The following is a 19268-nucleotide window of genomic DNA, read 5'->3' as shown; positions in this document are numbered from 1 at the left end:
TCTGGAACACAACACACCAGACATCACAGTTGTGGAAAAGAACAAGGTTTGGATCATTGATGTCGCCATCCCAGGTGACAGTCGCATTGACGAAAAACAACAGGAAAAACTCAGCCGCTCTCAGGACCTCAAGATTGAACTGAAAAGACTCTGGTAGAAACCAGTAAAGGAGGTCCCGGTGGTGATGGGCACACTCGGTGCCGTGCCAAAAGATCTCAGCCGGCATTTGGAAACAATAGACATTGACAAAATTATGATCTGCCAACTGCAAAAGGCCACTCGACTGGGATCTGCGCGCATCATCCGAAAATACATCACACAGTCCTAGACACTTGGGAAGTGTTCAACTTGTGATTTTGTGATACGAAATCCAGCATATCTATCTTGTTTGCTGTGTCATAATAAACTAATAAATTATTATTATTATTATTATTATTATTATTAATAATAATAATTAATAATAATTAATTAATTTTATTATTATTATTAAATGCAGAATGAGGTTGGACTGGAGGGAGTCCCTTTCCAACTAGGAGTCTCTAGATTCACAAGCAAACCCTGGCCTTCGGGATCAGAATTCTGTTTTGTTTCCAAGTGTGAAAATCCAAGGAGACAAAGGCTGGATCTACACTGCATTATATGGTCAGTTTAACCGCACTGTATTATATTCTATGTATGCAAAGCATATATGGGGGACCCTTGGAGCCATCTCCCCGCTTTGTGGCAAGAGTCTGATTCAGACCCAAGGCATCCTCGCTCTCCTCTTTGCCATTCACTCCTTTTCTCTCCCACACTCCGTCTGCTCACATTCCCTTCTGCTTTTCCCCTTTCCGATCACAAATACAGGGTTTTTTCTTGGACTACAGGGGTCCAAAAGGCTTGCAAAACTGCCGGGATCGAGGGAAAAGGTCTGTGTCTTGATCTATTGTACCTTTAAGAAGGCGAGAGGTATATAAAGGTAAAATACTGCATTGGAAAGGGACCACAAAAGGTCATCTAGTCCAACCCGTACAGACATAGAACTCAGGAGAGCATTGAAGAAAAGATGGATATATCCCGAGTATGTACATATTGTATTATTATTATTAGTGACATTTATATCCCGAGTATGTGCATATTGTATTATTATTATTATTAGCGACATTTATATCCCGAGTATGTACATATTGTATTATTATTATTAGTGACATTTATATCCCGAGTATGTGCATATTGTATTATTATTATTATTAGCGACATTTATATCCCGAGTATGTACATATTGTATTATTATTATTAGCAACATTTATATCCCGAGTATGTACATATTGTATTATTATTATTAGCGACATTTATATCCCGAGTATGTACATATTGTATTATTATTATTAGCAACATTTATATCCCGAGTATGTACATATTGTATTATTATTATTAGCGACATTTATATCCCGAGTATGTACATATTGTATTATTATTATTAGCAACATTTATATCCCGAGTATGTACATATTGTATTATTATTATTAGCGACATTTATATCCCGAGTATGTACATATTGTATTATTATTATTAGCGACATTTATATCCCGAGTATGTACATATTGTATTATTATTATTAGTGACATTTATATCCCGAGTATGTACATATTGTATTATTATTATTAGTGACATTTATATCCCGAGTATGTACATATTGTATTATTATTATTAGCGACATTTATATCCCGAGTATGTACATATTGTATTATTATTATTAGCAACATTTATATCCTGAGTATGTACATATTGTATTATTATTATTATTAGCAACATTTATATCCCGAGTATGTACATATTGTATTATTATTATTATTATTAGCGACATTTATATCCCGCCCTTTTCACCCCAAAGGGGATTCACTATGTACATATTGCATTACTATTATTATTAGCGACATTTATATCCCGAGTATGTACATATTGTATTATTATTATTATTATTATTATTATTATTATTATTATTAGCATTTATATCCCACCCTTTTCACCCCAAAGGGGACTCAGTATATACATATTGTATTATTATTATTATTATTATTAGCAACATTTATATCCCGCCCTTTTCACCCCAAAGGGGACTCAGTATGTACATATTGTATTATTATTATTAGTGACATTTATATCCCGAGTATGTACATATTGTATTATTATTATTATTATTATTATTATTATTGACATTTATATCCCGCCCTTCTCACCCCAAAAGGGATTCACTATGTACATATCATTGTATTATTATTATTATTATTATTAGCAACATCTATATCTCACCCTTCTCACCCCAAAGGGGACTCAGTATGTACATATTGTATTATTATTATTATTATTATTATTATTATTATTATTATTATTATTATTATCGACATTTATATCCTGCCCTTCTCACCCCGAAGGAGACTCAATAATAATAATCTATATATATAAAATGATAAAGTTGTTTGCGCAGTGACTATAACAACAAAACTAAACATCCCAGAAATACAAAATTTGGCAACACAATGCAAAAGGCTTGCCTCCAGGTTACAACAACACAACCACACCACAAAACCACAATCCAGACCCACAAAACTCACAACAACGCATCATGCGATAACAACACAACTAAACGCCCCAGAAATACAAAACTTGGCAACACAATGCAAAAGCCTTGCCTCCCAGTTGTAACAACACAACCACACCACAAAACAACACAGGACCCACAAAACTCACAACAACGCATCGAGACTATAACAACACAACTAAACGCCCCAGAAATACGAAACTTGGCAACACAACGCAAAACCCTTCCCTCCAGGTTGTAACAACACAACCACACCATAAAACCACAATCCAGACCCATAAAACTCACAACAATGCATCGTGACTATAACAACACAACTAACCGCCCCAGAAATACGAAACTTGGCACACAACTAAATGCCGCAGAAATATAAAACTTGACAACACAACGCAAAAGCCTTGCCTTCTGGTTGTAACAACACAACCACACCACAAAACCACAATCCGGACCCACAAAACTCACAACAATGCATCGTGACTATAACAACACAACTAAACTCCCCAGAAATACGAAACTTGGCACACAACTAAACGCCCCAGAAATACAAAACTTGACAACACAACACAAAAGCCTTTTCTCCCGGTTGTAACAACACAACTACACCACAAAACCACAATCCGGACCCACAAAACTCACAACAACGCATCGTTAATATAACACAACTAAACACCCCAGAAATACAAAATTTGACAGCACAATGCAAAAGCCTTGCCTCCCAGTTGTAAGAACACAACCACAACACAAAACCACAATCCAGACCCACAAAACTCACAACAACGCATCATGACTATAACAACACAACTAAACACCCCAGAAATACAAAACTTGCCAAAACAATGCAACAGCCTTGCCTCCCAGTTGTAACAACACAACCACACCACAAAACTACACAAGACCCACAAAACTCACAACAACGCATCATGACTATAACAACACAACTAAACGCCCCAGAAATACGAAACTTGCCAACACAACACAAAAGCATTCCCTCCCGATTGTAACAACACAACCACACCACAAAACCACAATCCGGACCCACAAAACTCACAACAGTGCATCGTGACTATAACAACACAACTAAACGCCCCAGAAATACAAAACTTGGCACACAACAAAACGCCCCAGAAATACAAAACTTGGCAACACAACACAAAAGCCTTGCCTCTCAGTTGTAACAACACAACCACACCACAAAACCACAATCCGGACCCACAAAACTCACAACAACGCATTGTGACTATAACAAATACAAAATTTGACAACACAACTCATCCACCTCCCCAATCCCTACATTCATACTTGGCCTCCAAAAAAACAATTACAATAATAACAATGACAACAACAACAACAATAAGAATCAACACCATCACAGGCAAGAAACAGCCAGGCACTGAGGCTGAGAGGCCAGTCAGTGCTACACTGGGCCTCCAAAAAACAATACAGTAACATCTAACTTATCCAACCTTCATGACCACTACAACAACAACAATAATAAACACCTACACAGGCAAAACAAAAAAAGACTATTGTACCACAATAAAAATATAAACCGCACTCAGCAGAATCAGACATTACAACTAACAACAAACCAAAGACAACAGGGATCTCAAGCAATTATCAATCAACACAAAAATTGAAGAAGGTAATAGACTTCAAATACTGTACTACTACTAATGTGAATATAAAGAAGGTGGAGGTCACAGCATAAATACAACCTAATGTAGACTGACCAACACCACCAGACTAAGCCACAGCAACGCGTGGCCGGGCACAGCTAGTAATAATAATAATAATAATAATAATAATAATAATAATAATAATACAATATGTACATACTGCGGGGTGAGAAGAGCGGGATATAAATGTCACTAATAATAATAATAATAATACAATATGTACATACTATTAGTGACATTTATATCCCACCTTTCTCACCCCAAAGGGGACTCAGTATGTACATATTGCATTATTATTATTATTATTATTATTGACATTTATATCCCACCCTTTTCACCCCGAAGGGGACTCAGTATGTACATATTTTATTATTATTAGTGACATTTATATCCTGCCCTTCTCACCCTGAAGGACTCAGTATGTACATATTATTATTATTATTATTATTATTATTATTATTATTTATTAGCAACATTTATATCCCACCCTTCTTACCCCAAAGGGGACTCTGTATGTACATATTGTATTATTATTATTATTATTATTATTATTATTATTATTATTAGTGACATTTATATCCCACCCTTCTCACCCCAAAGGGGACTCTGTATGTACATACATTATTATTATTATTATTATTATTATTAGTGACATTTATATCCCACCCTTCTCACCCCGAAGGGGACTCTGTATGTACATATTGTATTATTATTATTATTATTATTATTATTATTAGCGACATTTATATCCCACCCTTCTCACCCCAAAGGGGACTCTGTATGTACATACATTATTATTATTATTATTATTATTATTATTATTATTATTATTATTATTAGCGACATTTATATCCTGCCCTTCTCACACCGAAGGGGACTTGGTATGTACATATTGTATTATTATTATTATTATTATTATTATTATTATTATTATTATTATTGGCGACATTTATCCTGCCCTTCCCACCCCGAAGGGGACTCAATAATAATAATAATAATAATTGATTGTGTCCTGAATGGCAGAATAGAGTTAATTTGGGGTCCCTTTCAATCCTAGCGTTGGTTTGGGGTCACTTTCATCCTTGTATTCTATGATCCTATAGCCCTATTTCTCCATGAACCTTCTAATGCCTATGAGGCTGGATGGCCATCTGTCGGGAGGGCTTTGATTGTGTCGTGGATGGCAGAATAGAGTTGGTTTGGGGTCCCTAAGAGGAAAATTCGGGGGGTTTTTTTCATGGACGCTGAAATAAAAGAGATACTATATTCTTCCTCATTTCAAACATTTCCATCAAGTCCCAAACCCGATTCATCGGGAAATGAGGAAGGTACGACTGGAATAACGTGCAGAGCCAGCTAACACCTCCCAACAAAGGATTCCCCCAGGCAGGAAACAGCTGCAAGGCCATTCAATTCTAATCGAGGTGGCCGAGGGCAGCATTCACATTGGCCTCAAGCAGACAAGAGTTCTTTCTTCCACCCACAGATATATAAACCCCAGTTGCCTAGTTTCCAACAGAGCTGACAACCTCTGAGGATGCCCGACATAGATGTGGATGAAACGTCAGGAGAGAGTGCTTCTGGAACATGGCCACACCACCCGGAAGACTCATAACAACCTAGTGATTCTGGCCATGAAAGCCTTTGACAGCACAACTAATAATAATAATAATAATAATAATAATAATAATAATAATAATAAATGGGAACTATAGAGAGAAGTCTAGCATGACATTATTATTATTATTATTATTATTATTATTATTATTATTATTTGGGAACTATAGAGAGAAGCCTAGCATGACATTATATTATTATTATTATTATTATTATTATTATTATTATTATTATTATTATTATATGGGAAATATAGAGAGAAGCCTAGCATGACTTATATTATTATTATTATTATTATTATTATTATTATTATTAGGGAACTATAGAGAGAAGCCTAGCATGACTTATTATTATTATTATTATTATTATTATTATTATTATTATTATTATTACATGGGAACTATAGAGAGAAGTCTAGCATGACATTATTATTATTATTATTATTATTATTATTATTATTATTATTATTATTATTATATGGGAACTATAGAGAGGAGAAGCCTAGCACAACTACTTCTTCTTCTTCTTCTTCTTCTTCTTCTTCTTATTATTATTATTATTATTATTATTATTATATGGGAACTATAGAGAGAAGTCTAGCATGACTATTATTATTATTATTATTATTATTATTATTATTATTATTATTATTATATGGGAACTATAGAGAGGAGAAGCCTAGCACGACTACTTCTTCTTCTTCTTCTTCTTCTTCTTATTATTATTATTATTATTATTATCATTATATGGGAACTATAGAGAGAAGCCTAGCATTACTTATTATTGTTATATTGTTGTTGTTGTTATTATTATTATTATATGGGAACTATAGAGAGAAGAAGCCTACCACAACTTATTATTACAGTAGAGTCTCACTTATCCAACATAAACGGGGCCAGCAGAACGTTGGATAAGCAAATATGTTGGATAATAAGGAAGGATTAAGGAAAAGCCTATTAAACATCAAATTAGGTTATGATTTACAAATTAAGCACCAAAACATCATGTTATACAACAAATTTAACAGAAAAAGTAGTTCAATACGTAGTAATTACTACGTAGTAATTACTGTATTTACGAATTTAGCACCAAAATATCATGATGTATTGAAAACATTGACTACAAAAATGCGTTGGATAATCCAGAACGTTGGATAAGCGAGTGTTGGATAACTGAGACTCTACTGTATATACTTTTTCTAGAGGTGCCACCTTTCCCGACGTGGCCAGTCCGCTGCGCAGACAGGTTGTGCCAAATGTGCACAAATGAAAGCCGACAAAACGAGCCGATCTAACAACGCTGGGGTGCCGTCGTGAGTGGCATCTCCACCCCAAAGATAGGCGATCTGAGCAATTGGGGTGAAGGAGAACAAACAGATAAGATATCCACCAAGTCCCAAACCGGATTCATCGGGAAATGAGGAAGGTACGACTGGAATAACGTCCAGAGCCAGCTAACACCTCCCAACAAAGGATTCCCCCCCAGGCAGGAAACAGCCAGGCTTTGAAGCTGCAAGGCTATTCAATGCTAATCAAGCAAACCAGAGTTCTTTCTCCCACCTTGGACATTCCACAGATATATAAATCCCACTTGCCTAGTTTCCAACAGACTTCACCACCTCCGAGGATGCCTGCCATAGATGTGGGCGAAACGTCAGGAGAGAATGCTTTGGGAAACAATTGTAGTGAAAAAAGATAGATATGGAATTATGAGGAATGGCTATTGGAAAGGCCCGAATTACGATTGGGGATAGTGTGATTAAATACTGAACGTAATGTTTTCAAATTTTATTTGATACGTTTATTTTACTTGTACATTGTTTTTAAAGCATTGCATAGTTGCCGACTTGAGTTCCCTTCGGAGTTGAGAAAAGCGGGGTATACATGTGGCCAATTAATATGGTTTTACAGTCCAGAAAACTCACAGCAACCCAGACGCTTAGGCCATTCTGTACCACCAGAAAATCACATAATATCTACCAAGATAGAATCATAGAGGCCATCCAGTCCAACCCCCTGCCAAGAAGCAGGAAAATCACACTCGAAGCACCCCTGACAGATGGCCAGATCTTTACGGACAACTTCTCGAAGGTCTGCAGATCCCATTTACAGGTGGGAACCCAATAGGAGAAGATCAGGATCCACAACAAACGGGTTCCAACGGGAAGGCATGTCACGAAAACGCACCCATCTAGGACGAGTGACGCCTGGATCAAGGTCAGCGTAATGCGGGCATAAACTGCATTCTATTTCTATTTCTGCCCCTATATGAGAGCCATGCGTGAGTTAAGGCCTTTTACCCTAGCACTTAAGACCTGGCTTTTTACTAGAGCTTTTGATCTATGTTAATTTTATCAATATTTGTATGTATGTATTTTTATCCTTTACAATTTAGCTTGTAAATCGCCTAGAGCATCTTGAATGGAGGGCGATTAATAAGTAGGCATGTCCAATTGATGAAAAAAATGTTTCAATTCCCATTTCTAAAGTAGGGGGCACTGGCGCTTCGATATAGAAAGTATTTTCGATTTTTTTCATCCAAAAATTTTGGATATTTCCGAAAATTTGTAATGATTCTAAATGTTTCTAAAATGGTGGACACGCATGCGCAATCACCAAAAAAAGGAACGGGGGGGGGGGACTTTTACAGGGTTCTCCCGCCCTCATTTCTTGAGCTATCCTCATCAAATTTGCAAGGAGTCTCCGGTGGCCAAGGGGATAAATGCCTCGTGACTTGAAGGTTGGGTTGCTGACCTGAAAGCTGCCAGGTTCGAATCTCACCCGGGGAGAGCACGGATGAGCTCCCTCTATCAGCTCCAGCTCCATGCGGGGACATGAGAGAAGCCTCCCACAAGGATGGTAAAACATCAAAAACATCCAGGCGTCCCCTGGGCAACGTCCTTGCAGACGGTTGCTTCTGACACGAAAAAAAAAATCAAATTTGCAATGCCCTTGCAAGTTGTGCAAACATACTTTGAAAACTAGAAATTCCCTTGCTATATTTGTAAGCAAGAAGGACACTGGAAATCAGTGGTGTATCTGGCTATGTGATCCCACAAGCCTCAACCCAATGCCTTCAATTAGAAATGGACCAGTGACCACCATGCCAAACAATGCCTTGGCAAGGAGTGCAAAGATATTGAAAACTAGAAATTACCTTGCTATATTTGTAAGCAAGAAGGACACTGGAAATCAATTTTTTTGGGGGGGGGGGGGGGGAAATAACGAAACATTAAGAGACAATTAGAGAATGGGCCAACAATGGTTCGAATTACATTGCTGGTTGCGCTGTGAGACAACGTCTCGGAATGCGTCTCAAAAAGCGAGAACAATCCGAAATAATTCCGATATACGATTCAAAATGATTTTTTGGACATGTCTATTATTAAGTAATTAAATGATGATGATGATGATAAACAAAGCCAATGCCATTCAAGAGGAAGATTATATCCAGATCCAAGGAAGTCGTCGCCACCACCACCACCACCCCGGTTCTGCTTTGGTCAAGCCTCCCCTGATGCAAAATCTCGTCAAAACAAGGAGACAGATTCAAGATGGAAATTGTCCAGATTTCGATGGCGTCTTCCTACACAGCAGAAGGGGGTTGGACTGGATGGCCTTTGGCGGTCTCGTCCAATTATAGGATTTTTGGATGCTCAGTCCTCTTGGTTGTCTCTTTCCCCATCTGGGAGTGACAGCTGTTTGCCGAGCCCCACTTTGCCAGGAAACTCGAGGAGGGGTGTGATTCCCCCGCTTCCAGCCGCAATCTGGCACCAAACCCATCCGTTGACTTTCCGTGCCATTTCTGGTTGCTTGGGAGTCCCTATTAGAAACAGACCGGAGACTCTCCCCTATACGATATCCAAACTCCGTATTGACTTGATATTTGAAACGCAGCCATTCAACGCAATGAGACAAAATATTACCGGACCGGACCCAAAACTATGTATTAATAATAATAATAATAATAATAATAATAATAATAATAATAATAATAATATACCTCCCTCTCTCATCACGGGACATGATAAAAACAATACAATACACATAATACAAACAGAACCAAGCAATAAACATAAAAACACAACATACGATCCAACGATCTATATATATATAAAGGTAATGTGTGTGTTTTTTCCCCTTGGAGTAAACAACAAAACCACTGAACCAAATCGCACCAAATTTGACCACAAAAGTATTACAGATGTGCTGTCATTCAATTAAAACAGACCGAACTCATATCAGAACTCGTACTAGAACATATCCTAAACTCTGTATTATAGAAAGACGTCATTCCAAGTTAAGGAAGAACCCGTTGATATAAGAATTAAGTTATTATTATTATTATTAATTATTATTAATATTATTATTATTATACTATATAATATTATTATATTATATATATTACACATGTGCTGTATTACAGATGTGCTGTCATTCAAAGCGAATTAAAACAGACCGAACTCATATCAGAACCCGTACTAGAATATATCTTAAACTCTGTATTGCAGAAAGACGTCATTCCAAGCTAAGGAAGACCCCGTTGATATAAGAATTAAGTTATTATTATTATTAATATTATTATACTATATAATAATATTATTATATTATATTATATATAATACAATTATATATATATATATAATATTATATTATTATTATAATAATATTATATTATTATTATTATTATTATTACTACTACTAATAATAATATTATTATATTATATAATAATATTATTATATTATATTATATTATATATAATTATATATATTATATTATATTATTATATTATTATATTATTATTATTAATAATATTATTACTAATAATAATAATAAAGAAGTTCTTACAACCACCATATAGACCCCATAAGTAAACGACACCTGAGTAACTGACCCGATAAGGAATTGCAATCCAGAAGCAAACAGTCCTATATTATTGCCCCCAAGGTGATTCCCTAGACCCCAAATAGACCCCATAAGTAATCAATCCTATATTATTTCACCCAAGTCAATCCCCTAGACCCCCCCCCCCATAGACCCCAAATAGACCTATAAGCCAAAAGTCCTTTATCTTGGACCCGAAATAAATGATTATGAACAATCCTATATTCCGTCTAAGGGAATTCCCTAGACCCTGAATAGACCCATAAGCAACGGCAAAGGGTCCTGGATTTTATCCATTGCAATCCAGCCCCCTATGAAACCCCAAATAGACCCATAAGTCAAAATCCTATATATGATTCCATCCAAAACAATATCTTGGACCCAAAATAATGATTACGAACAGTCCTATAGTCCGTCTAAAACCCTGAATAGACCCATAAGCAATGGCAAAGGGTCCTTGTTGCCATCCAATGCAATCCAGCCCTATATCCCATCCCAGGCAATGCCCTAGACCCCAAAACACACCCCAGAAGTGATGCCAAAGGGTCCTAGATGCCACCATTGATATTCCAGCCCCCTATGAGACCTATAAGCAAAATGTCCTATATGGACCACAAATATATCCCGTGATTACCAGCCCTATATTCCATCCCAGGATATTCCCGAGACCCCAAATAGACCCATAAGTCAACAATCCGACATGATTCCATCCAAGGCAATAGCTTGGATGTGAAATAAGTGATTTGTATTCCGTATAAAGGGAATTCCCTAGACCCCGAATAGACCCATAAGCAAAAAGACCCCAGGAAGCAAATGCAATGGGTCCTAGATGCCACCCAATGCAACCCATACCTATAGCCCATCCCAGACAATGCCTTGGACCCCAAAGAAACCCCATAAGAAATTACAAACAGTCCTATATCCCATCTAAGGCAATACCCTAGACCCCAAAGCACACCCCATAAGCCATTGAAATGGATCCTAGATGCCATCCAATGCAACCCAGATCTATATCCCACCCAAGGCAATGCCCTAGACCCCAAAGCACACCCCATAAGCCATTGCAATGGGTCCTCCATGACATCCAATGCAACCCAGATCTATATCCCACCCAAGGCAATGCCCTAGACCCCAAAGCACACCCCATAAGCCATTGCAATGGGTCCTCCATGACATCCAATGCAACCCAGATCTATATCCCACCCAAGGCAATGCCCTAGACCCCAAAGCACACCCCATAAGCCATTGCAATGGGTCCTCCATGACATCCAATGCAACCCAGATCTATATCCCACCCAAGGCAATGCCCTAGACCCCAAAGCACACCCCATAAGCCATTGCAATGGGTCCTCCATGACATCCAATGCAACCCAGATCTATATCCCATCCAAGGCAATGCCCTAGAGCAGGGGTCCCCAAACTTTTTAAACCGAGGGCCAGTTCACTGTCCCTCAGACCGTTGGAGGGCCGGACTATAGTTTTTTTAAAAAAAAACATAAATTCCTATGCACACTGCACATATCTTGTGACACTGCTTTTGGCTAATAAGATGCTCAATGTCTGGTTCCATATTTGTTCCCTCAGGGAGGAAGCAGCCAGGCCTTGAAGCTGCAAGGCTTTTCAATATTAATCAAGGTGATTAATTGCAACATTCTCACTGGCCTCTAACAGAGAAGAGTTATTTCTCCCACCCTGGACCTTTCACAGATATATAAACCTCCCTTGCCTAGTTTCCAACAGTCCTCACAGCCTTTGAGGATGCCTGGCATAGATGTGGGCGAACGTCAGGAGAGAATGCTTCTGGAACATGTCCATGCAGCCTGGAAAATTCACAGCAACCCAGTGATTCTGGCCATGAAAGCCTTCCACAACTCAGAAGAGAAATGTTTGCGTTGTACACAAGGGATTCCTAGCCTAAGGAACCCTATGAAATATATAGGGCTGCCATAAGTCCATGCATGCAGATCTTTTTCCTCAATGCTGCAGATTAGAACTGCTCAAAAAGGTGCACAGCTGGTTGGGGGATTCTGGGAATGGCAGTCCAAAAAGTCCCTTCCCCAATCAATCCCCAAAGGTCTGCCAAGGAATCCCAGGCACCAGAGGCTTTCACTTGCCTAGTTTCCAACAGACCTCACAGCCTCTGAGGATGCCTGGCACAGATGTGGGTGAAATGTCAGGAGAGAATGCTTCTGGAGCACAGCCATACAGCCCGGAAAACTCACAGCAACCCAGTGATTCCAGGCATGAAAGCCTTCAAAAGCAATGTCTTTATTACAGAAGCAGCGCGGAGGGAGGGACTTTAGGACCCAGCTCGCCCTTTTCCTCTCCTTCCTTCCTCTTCTACCAAAGCATGGACGGGGGAGAGAATTTAGGAGCCCGATCACCGGTCTCTTGTTTTTCCTCTCCTGCCTTCTCTTCCAAATTGGCAAAAGAGACAGTGCGTCGTCTTCTTCCTCATCCAAAGCCATGGTGAAAGCACTGCTTTGGAAGAAAAGAAGGAAGGAGAGGAAAGTATGCCGCCCAGCCTGCAGCCATGCTACCGCCGCCACCACTTTGGAAGAGAGGGAAGGAGAGGAAGAGGAGAAGGGCGACACGCAGGCTCCTAACGTCCTTGCCATGCCTGCTACTTCGGAAAAGAGGAAGGAAGGAAAGGAAAAAGAGAAGTACACGTGGGGGCTCCTGAAGTCCCTCCCCCGCCTGCCTGCCCGCTCGCTGCCAACAGCCTTCAGAAGCAGCAGCAGCAGCCTTCCTCCTCTTGGCTGCCCGTCCCCCATCCAGAACGAGTAACCCCCGGGGGGCCGGATAAATGGCTTCAGCGGGCCGCATGTGGCCCGCGGGCCTTAGTTTGGGGACCCCTGCCCTAGAGCCTGAACAGACCCATAAGCAAATGGATCCCAAAACACACACCAAAAGCCATTGCAATGGGTCCTAGATGCCATCCAGTGCAACCCAGATCTATATCCCAACACAGGCAATGCCTTGGACCCCAAAGAAACCCCATAAGAAATTACAAACAGTCCTATATCCCATCCCAGCCAATGCCTTGGACCCCAAAAAACACCCCATAAGCAATGGCAATGGGTCCTCCATGCCATCCAATGCAACCCAGACCTATAGCCCATCCCAGGAAATGCCTTGGACCCCAAATAAACCCCATAAGAAATTACAAAGAGTCCTATATCCCATCCCAGGCAATGCCCTAGACCCCAAAACACACCCCATAAGCCATTGCAATGGGTCCTAGATGCCATCCAATGCAACCCAGATCTATATCCCAACCCAGGCAATGCCCGAGACCCCAAAGAAACCCCATAAGAAATGACAAACAGTCCTATATCCCATCCAAGGCAATAGCCTAGACCCCAAAATACACCCCATAAGGAATGGCAATGGGTCCTCCATGCCACCCAATGCAACCCAGATCTATATCCCAACTCAGGCAATGCCTTGGACCCCAAATAAACCCCATAAGAGATTACAAACAGTCCTATATCCCATCCAAGTCAATGCCCTAGAACCTGAACAGACCCATAAGCAAACAAAGACCCCAAAACACACCCCATAAGCCATTGCAATGGGTCCTCAATTCTATCCAATACAACCCAGATCTATATCCCATCCCAGGCAATGCCTTGGACCCCAAATAAACCCCATAAGAAATGACCAACAGTCCTATATCCCACCCAAGAACCTGAGCAGACCCATAGGCAAAAAGACCCCAAAACACACCCCAGAAGCAATGACAAAGAGTCCTCAATTCTATCCAATGCAAACGAGATCTATATATCCCACCCCAAAAGACACACAAAGGGTGCTCCATGCCATCCAATGCAATGCAATCCCATTTTTTGTGTTTTTTATAATATCATATGTATATTATAAAATAAAATAAAAAATTATATATTTATTTTTTTTAAAAACTAATCACAATGCCATCCCATATTCCATGCCAAAATATTTCTTGGATTTGACCCCCCCCCCCCCCGCCTCCTCCAAGAAAAGGCCCCGCCCACCCCACCCCATGTATATTTATTATGGCCTGGCCATGGCATGCAATGGGTGCAATGGGTGCCAAGCAGCCCCCTCCCCACCTTTCCCCCATTCATTGCCTTACCTGCCTCTCCTCCTCGCCTCCCCATCCTGGCTGCTTTGTTGCAGGAAAGGTCCCCCATTCACCCCCCAAAAGACCCCCAGTTGGAGGGGAACTGGAGGGCGGGGGTCTCCAAAGCAAAGCCTGGGTTGCAAAAAAAAAAGGGAGGGAGAGAGACTGCAGCTCCTGCTCCCTCCCAGGCTCAGCTTGCCACCCTCGCAGGTGATGTCATCCGCGGGTGACGTCACCGCCAGGGGCGGGGCCAGGCAGCCAGAAAGGGGCGGGGCGGAGCCGCGAGGAGAGAAAGCGAAGGCCAGGCTAATTGGCGACGTCACCGATGTAGGCGCGGCTGGGGCGCAGAGAAAGGGGGTGGGCGGAGCCAATAGGGAGCCAATAGGGAGGCAGGGAGGCGCGAAAATGCAAATGAGGCCGGCGCCAGGAGCAGAGCACGTGGCTAGGCTTCTTCTTTCTGCAGTTCCCATATCATAATAATAATAATAATAATAATAATAATAATAATAATAATAATAATAATAATAATATAATAAGCTATAGAGCAGAGCACATGGGAAGTCATGCTAGGCTTCTCCTCTCTATAGTTCCCATATAATAATAATAATAATAATAATAATAATATATAATCGTAATAATAATATAATAAGCTATAGAGCAGAGCACATGGGAAGTCATGCTAGGCTTCTCCTCTCTATAGTTCCCATATAATAATAATAATAATAATAATAATAATAATAATAATAATATATAATCGTAATAATAATATAATAAGCTATAGAGGAAATAGTGTGTATTATCAGAGTCATTATTATTATTATTTTTCTATGAACAGTTCAAATGAACACAACCTGGTTCCAAGTATTTAAAAACTCTAAAATCAGGACAGTAAATAAAGAGCAACACTCTGAAAACAGGGGAAATCCAGACAGGAAACAATCAGGGCCAGCTAACACCTCCAAACAAAGGATCCCCCCCCCCGGGAGGAAGCTGAGGAGGAAATAGTGTGTATTATCAGATTCATTATTATTATTATTACTATTATTTTGCTATGAACAGTTCAAATGAACACAACCTGGTTCCAAGTATTAAAAAACTCTAAAATCAGGACAGTAAATAAAGAGCAACACTCTGAAAACAGGGGAATTCCAGACAGGAAACAATCAGGGCCAGCTAACACCTCCCAACAAAGGGTTCCCCCAGGGAGGAAGCTGAGGAGGAAATAATATTTATTATCAGAGTCATTATTATTACTACAGTAGAGTCTCACTTATCCAAGCTAAACAGGCCAGCAGAACTCTGGATAAGTGAATATCTTGGATAATAAGAAGGGATTAAGGAAAAGCCTATTAAATATCAAATTAGGTTATGATTTTACAAATTAAGCACCAAAACATCATGTTTTTACAACAAATTTGACAGAAAAAGTAGTTCAATACGCAGTAATGTTATGTTGTAATTACTGTATTTATGAATTTAGCATTAAAATATCACAATATATTGAAAACATTGACTACAAAAAGGGCTTGGATTATCCAGAGGCTTGGATAAGCGAGGCTTGGATAAGTAAGTAAGTAATAATAATAATAATAGAGTAAAATAATAAAAGTAATAATAAATAGAGTAAAATAATAAATGTGATAATAATAAGATCAGAGTGAAATAATAAATGTATTAATAATACTGTAGTAATAAAAATAGAGTAAAATCAATGTAATAATAGCAACAATAATAGAGAAAAATAATAAGTGTAATAATACCAATAATAATAGAGAAAAATAATAAATATACCATATATTCTCAAGTATCAGCTGACCCAAATATAAACCAACCAGGACCCTCACCCGAATATAAGCTGAGTAAAATCACTTTCAGGGCTGAAAAACTAGGCTTATACTCAAGTATATACAGTCTATATATATAAAAGAGTGATGGCATCACGGCGACCCACAAAACAACAAAACTACAGGCCCCCCAACCTCAAAATTTGACGATACAACCCCTCATCCACGCCTCTAGGTTGATACAACAAAAAGAAAAGAAAAATAAAGTCCTAATTAGAGAGAGAGGAATAATTGCTTTTATCCAATTGCTGCCAGTTAGAAGGCTAAGCTCCTCCAACTTGGTCTCCTAGCAACCCAATAAAAATAATAAAAAACACTAAAAAATAATTAAAAACACTAAAAAAATTAATACAATATAATACTATAATAACAGAAAATAACTAAAAATAATACAAGAAAATAATAAAATATAATAAATAAAAAGATAACTTACAATAAAATTAATTAAAAAAAATACAAATAACGTCAAATAAAAATTCCACAACAATTTTTAACCAATACCACCACCACTTTGCCACAGCAACGCGTGGCCGGGCACAGCTAGTATATTATAATAGTATATAAAAATATCTCAACCTATGTATCTATGTATCTCGATCTTATCTATGACTGGGTGGCCATCTGTCGGGAGGGTTTCTTCCTCTCTAGGATATATATAGAGATCCCTGATTGGCTCGTCTAGTGTCACGTGACTGATAAGAGCATGCATTTGAACAAGATGTCGACTGTGATATGGACAAAGCGAGCAGTGCTCTCAAGTCCCATTGATTCCAATTGGGCGCAACAAAGGCCGTACTTAACTGTTCCGGGAAAATCAATAGGACATGAAGTGCTCACGGTGCTTGCAGAAATGCTTTTAAAAGGAAGATTTTTTCATATATATATATATATATATATATAGTCTGGAAACAATTCCTGGGAAAGATGTCTCCGGAAACTGAAGATGCTCCAGAGGGGTGTGTTTATGTACTGAGTTATCGAGGAACGTATTTATCATCTCACCTCGGGAGGATTCCCTATCAGGGCAAGGAGCAAGGCTATTGATCCCCGCCTTATTTATTATCGTCCGTAAAGAGTGTTTATTTCTGAAAATAGTGAAGGATCGATGACAGCTGGAAGCAGCATTTCTGAAAGTTCTCTTCTCCTTCCTGAACTATATCAGGCAAAGAGGTCTTAACACAAAGCGAGATGAGATTTAGCAAAACTGGGAAAAGACAAGAGCTATCTTGAAAACTGACTATATTAATTGTTATTTTATTGTATGACTTTCTTACAGCAGCTGAGGATATGATCAATGGTTTTGTTGGTTTTCTTGCACAGTCTGCATTTTGGGTCATCAGCTGATTTTTCGATCTTGGCCTGAATTGCCTTTGTCCTGATGTCTTGCTCCTGGGCTGCAAGGATCAGGCCTTCTGTCTCCTTCTTCAGGGTCCCATTCGTGAGCCAGAGCCAGGTCTTCTCCTTGTCAGCTTTTCCTTCAATTTTGTCAAGGAACCTTCCATGCAATGTTTTGTTGTGCCAACTGTCAGCTCTAGTTTGTAGTGCGGTTTTCTTGTACTGATTCTGCTCTAGTTTGTAGTGCGGTTTTCTTGTACTGGTTTTTTTGTCTGCTGTGCTTTGAGGAGTTTCTGATTTATATTTATATTATTATTATTATTATTATTATTATTATTATATATTTTTCAAAAATATAAGTATCACTAGTTTGGGTACCTTACGTTGCCTAGGTAATTTGAAAAAATCATTTATTTATTTTACAAAAAGCATAAGGTTGTGGGCAAACTACAACTCACATCATGCCAGGTTAACCCCGAGAAACTCCATCAGTACTTAACGTTTGTTATGTTGGGCAAGTTTGCTCTACATGCATCATGGGTGGGGTTCGGTGTGCTCTCTGTCTGTAGGGTAAACTACAACTCCCACGATGGTGAGTCAGTCCCCTCAAACCCTCAAACCCCTCAAAGGTTGGGGGTTCAATGTGCCAAGTTTGGTCCAGGTCCATCACCAGTGGAGGTCACAATTTCTCCAGTTGTGGGTGAACTACAACTCCCAGAAAGGAAGGTCAGTTTCCCCCAATCACCTCCAGTCATCAAATTTGAGCCAAGTTTGATCCAGATCCTTCAGTATTTGGGTTCACATTGCTCTCTGGATGTAGGTGAACTACAACTCCCCCAAATCAAGGTGAATTTACCCCGAAGCCCTCCAGTATCTTTTGCTTGTTGTGCAGGCTCTGTGTACCAAGTTTGGTCTAATTCCATCTTAGGTGGAGTTCAGAGTGCTCATTAATTGCAGTTGAACTATATATCCCAGTACCTACAACTCCTATAAATCATGGTAAATACAACTCCTATAAATCTCCCCAAACCTCACTGGATGTCTACACTGTACACTGCTGTAGAAATTATACTGTTTAGCTGGTATTGCACCACCTGACATACGCTGATAGCAGCCTGTAATGAAAGGACCAAGGCAGTGACATCTCCGGCCCATCCTTGGATTGGATATCAGCCAACAAGACAAAGCCTTAAATCAAGAAACAGCTTCCTAAGATTCACAGAAAACCT

At 39.1% G+C, this 19268-nt stretch overlaps 1 protein-coding gene across 1 annotated transcript in view; it reads right to left on the bottom strand.

Moving 5' to 3' along the window:
• ptprs (protein tyrosine phosphatase receptor type S) overlaps nucleotides 1-15064 on the bottom strand; it is a 240208-nt gene extending 225144 nt beyond the window's left edge. The window contains exon 1 of the mRNA XM_062960704.1: nucleotides 14873-15064. The gene's annotated coding sequence lies outside the window, so the exon portion shown is untranslated. The remainder of the gene's footprint in view (nucleotides 1-14872) is intronic.
• Between the last annotated feature and the right edge of the window lie 4204 nt (nucleotides 15065-19268).

The sequence above is a fragment of the Anolis carolinensis genome, unplaced genomic scaffold (genome assembly GCF_035594765.1).
Source record: "Anolis carolinensis isolate JA03-04 unplaced genomic scaffold, rAnoCar3.1.pri scaffold_7, whole genome shotgun sequence".
Lineage (NCBI taxonomy): Eukaryota > Metazoa > Chordata > Lepidosauria > Squamata > Dactyloidae > Anolis > Anolis carolinensis.
This window is presented reverse-complemented; position numbering and strand designations above follow the sequence as displayed.